General features: G+C 44.8%; 1 pseudogene across 1 annotated transcript; it reads left to right on the forward strand.

Moving 5' to 3' along the window:
• The first annotated feature begins 1,149 nt into the window (after positions 1 to 1,149).
• Positions 1,150 to 1,743, forward strand: LOC113910051 (annotated as a pseudogene). Its single transcript, XR_004820147.1, has one exon. The product of XR_004820147.1 is annotated as a 60S ribosomal protein L17-like (transcript).
• Positions 1,744 to 4,248: the final 2,505 nt, after the last annotated feature.

Consider the following 4,248-nt stretch of genomic DNA (forward strand, 5'->3'; position numbering starts at 1 on the left):
GAGAAATAAGTGCATGGACCTAGAGCAATGGGTGGAAGACGCTGTGTGGGGCAGAAGCTCGGGGCAGGAAGGGGGCAGGAGTAGATATAATTCAGGGAGTAAATGTGACTTACAACTGAGAAGGAGCCAAGGTCAGTCCTGAGAGGGCTGTCTCATGACCAGGGGAGTTGGTAAGGGGTGGAGGGGTGGAGGACAGGTCAGGACACAGAGACCACGAAGAAGGGGGGAGAGTATTGAGGAGCTGTTCCTCACAGGTGTTGCCCAGCGGGCTTACAGGCAGTTTCCATTGAATGTCTGGACCAACGATTACAAGTGTGAATGATTTAAGTAGTCCATTTATATTGGGTCATTGAGAAAAACCAATAAAACAGAAGCCAATCAATCAAGAAAGGTGGTTAATAAATAATAAATATACTTTTAACGTGGAGTGCTCTAATTGACTGCCTGTTTGCCTAACTTTTCTTGCAGATGCCCAGGGGGAGAATCACATAGTCATAAATCGTACTCAGTCAAAGGCAGAATATTCTTTTAAGGACAGAGTAGCTTCCATCTGTGGTTTTTACTATGTGTGCCCAAGTATTTTCCTCTGTGGGATGATATTTCTGAAATGGCAGTGGAAGTCAATGGGAAAATGTGATGATTTACAGATATTTCTTTTACATAAAAAATTTTCAACTGGCAACCTAAGAAACCAGTGATGATGAAGTCCATAACAATGGCAGAATGATGATGGATTGCTTGCGCGTGTGAAGGAAAAGTAACAGTAGAGGAAGAGAGAGGATGACTGGGACCCGTAGAGAAGTAGGGGCTGGGGGTGTGGAGGCAGGAGCAGACAGAGACAGACTCCTACAGACCAGAGAAGGGGCATGATTTCCTAGAAACCTCAACCTTCTTCAGTCCTCCTGGTAACTTTCCTCCCTCCAGCATTGAACCCCATGGCTCCCCACTTGAAACCCCAGGGCTCCCCACCAAAACCTTGATTTCTTCATCCAGTCTGACTTATTAAACTCAGATTCACATACATAATAGGAAGCATTTTTATATACATAAAATATATTAAAACATATACACAAATATGCAAATAATTATAAATATATAAAATATTCATGTACTGCTCTTCCCCCAAGCGGCCTGAGGTGACCTCTGAAAATGGTTCGCTATTCGCTTGACCCAGAAAACCCTACGAGATCATGTAAATCAAGAGGTTCAAATCTTCGTGTTCACTTTAAGAACGTACGTGAAACTGCCCAGGCCATCAAGGGTATGCATATCTGAAAAGCCACCGAGTATCTGAAAGACGTCACTTTACAGAAGCAGTGTGTGCCATTCCATCGCTACAATGGTGGAGTTGGTTAGGTGTGCCCATGCCAAACAGTGGGGCTGGACACAGGGTTGGTGGCCCAAGAAGAGTGCTGAATTTTTACTGCACAGGCTTAAAAATGCAGAGAGTAATGCTGAACTTAAGGGTTTAGATGTTGATTCTCTGGTCATTGAGCACATCCCGGTGAACAAAGCCCCCAAGATGCGGCGTAGAACGTACAGGGCTCATGGTCGGATTAAGCCATACATGAACTCTCCCTGCCACATTGAGATGATCCTTACTGAAAAAGAGCAGATTGTTCCTAAACCAGAAGAGGAGGTTGCACAGAAGAAAAAGATATCCCAGAAGAAACTGAAGAAACAAAAACTTACGGCCCGGGAGTAAATTCTGCAGAGTGAATGCAAATAAAAATAAAAAGAGAATGTCGGTGGCCTTTTATTATTAAACATATTTCAAGTATCTTCGCAAAAAAAAAAAAAATGTTCACGTGCTCTATGGACCTCAAACCATCCCAGGTCTCTTACTGAAAGGATAGTAGTGGTGTTGCTGGTCACATATGCACACATGGCTGCTGATACCCTCCTCCTCTGCTTTCAGTTGTATTTTTCTTCCCCTGTGGACCCTCTGGCTGACTTCACTTCCTTTGGCTACACTGAGCCCTCAAGGTGATGATGGTGGAGCTGTCCAGGAGAAGGCCATGGTCATGTTTGGACTGAGGAGAGGGTTGGGGGATGGTGAGGATGGGAGTGTTGAGTGGAAAGCAACAGCCATGCTAACAGGTACAGTGGTTATCCTAAGTAATGGATTTTTAAAAATGAGATTTTTGTTCTTGGGTTGTGCTTCATCATGGTGTTCAAAGACAAAGTAGATGAGCATGGAGACAGCCAATTCATGGTCTGTGTCACGCATCCATGCTAGGTGTCCTGAATTCCCTCAGCATTCACTGTCTCTAAAGACAATGCCCCAAACAAGAGTCCAAGCCACTTTAGCTAACAGTGAGCTCCTGATGCATAAAAAATGCCTAAGTTAATTTTCGTAACATCTACCTTTGGCTTTCTCATACTGAAAAGTCATTCCCTGCTGTATAATTCCTTTGGCTAAATTCAAATTTTAGCTTTTATTTTGTTTGCTTCCACCCTTTTCTGGTCAGTTTGGTTAGGTAACTCAATCACTTACGGCTGAAAGCCCTCATTTGCTTGCTCAGAAGGCTTGGAACGAGGGGAGAGAAGAATGAGTCCAGGAACGGTTTGTGACAGATATTAGACCTCTGAGCTGTGCGATTCTGACATTGTACCCAACAATACAAATGTGGCTCAGTGGTCCAGACACAGCACAGTCTAATCCTAGCCTGTTGGTGGGGGGATTAATGACTCGGGATGTTGTCTGTGTCCCGTGGTAGAAGGGAAAGCTTCTTGCCCATGCTCCTGGATGATTTTATCAGGTATGTGTTCCCATCAGTGCTCCTGATAATGTGCACAGGGGCATCTGCTCAAAATAAGAAGCAAGGAGGTGGTGGGAGGAATTCATCCAGTTCTTACCCCAATGTGGACACATGCTCGGAAGACACCTTGACTTCTCTTTCATCTTCCTCTCTAAAACATGAGGAGCTGGCTGAGATAGGGCTGACTCCTGCCTCTGAGCGCCAAAGAGCAGGAGGCCCAGGGAGTCTGGGGCTCCCAGGCTGCTACCTCAGAGGGGTAGTGCCAGAAAAGTGAGTGCCACGATAAGTCACCAGAGGAGGATTCTGTGTAGGCAGTGGCATTGGGAACTTGTAGAATTCAGGCCTTCCCAATAAAGGTGGGAAAAGTAATTCTAGACAAAAATGGATGCCCGGTAGTTATATGGTTACTTAGTTTACTGTCTCACATTATTCTGTCTAATTCTCTGTATTGTATCTCTCGCAAGATTATTACAATTTTGAAAGCAGAGGTCTGTTAGAGTGAGTGACTCTTGCTGTTTTCTAGTGTGGTGATGGACACATGGAATGTGCTAGAGAAAGATGTGTACCCTGATTGGCGAGGCTTTATTCAGATGGTGAAATGTCCTTCCCTCTGATTACAGCTGACCTTAATTTTGACCTGTTGGGGCCAAGCTGCAGCCAGGAACACTGCTAATTACTTTTCACTCCAACAGCTCCTGTGAGTTGGACCAGGAGGATTTATCTATTATAAACCAATGTTAGAATTCTGCTGCTTTTCACCTTCTGCTGTCAAGCAGTTGTCAGGCGCCACTGACTCCCAAGTCAATTGCTGGGCCTCAAATTTATTGGCTGAGTCATTGGCAACCTCTGGATGATTCCCAGTGAGCCAGTCACCCAGAACATGATTTTGAATTAAAAGTTTATATATTGCTTGGAAGGAACACGGCAGTCATGACCATAGAGGCAGAGAGAGAGAAATGGTAGAGGTTGGCTTCCGGTGGCGATTGGGGTGGGGCATGCGATGGGAATCTTTCCAGCGAGATGGAAGAGCAAAACTCAGCACATAAATATTTCACTTTGATGCTCATCTAAGATCAGGCTGCTACCCGGAGTTCTCTGATTCCTGGGATGAACTAGCAGGTGGTGTGCTTTTTAGTGTCAACATGTTCGATTTAGAAGACAGGGGATGGCAACGAACCAGAATACCACTCTCAAGAGTTATGGGCTGGTTAGGCAGATCTGAGCCCTCCCGAGATCACCCTCACAATGGACACTGTTGGCCCTCTTGTTTTAGGGCTCGGCACTAAGTAAATGGAAATTTTTGTCACATGCAGGAATTTCACTTAGTGGAGATTAATTTCTTAAGTATTGCACTGTCTGGAAAGCCTCTGCTGAGGAGACATGAAGTTGTTACCAGTGCTTAGTATCTCAAAGAGAATTAACTTAGATGATCCTTTTTTATTCATTGGCAGGGCAAGAAGATGGTGGAAGGTAGAGGGAACAGAGG

Source organism: Zalophus californianus, chromosome 6 (assembly GCF_009762305.2).
Source record: "Zalophus californianus isolate mZalCal1 chromosome 6, mZalCal1.pri.v2, whole genome shotgun sequence".
NCBI lineage: Eukaryota > Metazoa > Chordata > Mammalia > Carnivora > Otariidae > Zalophus > Zalophus californianus.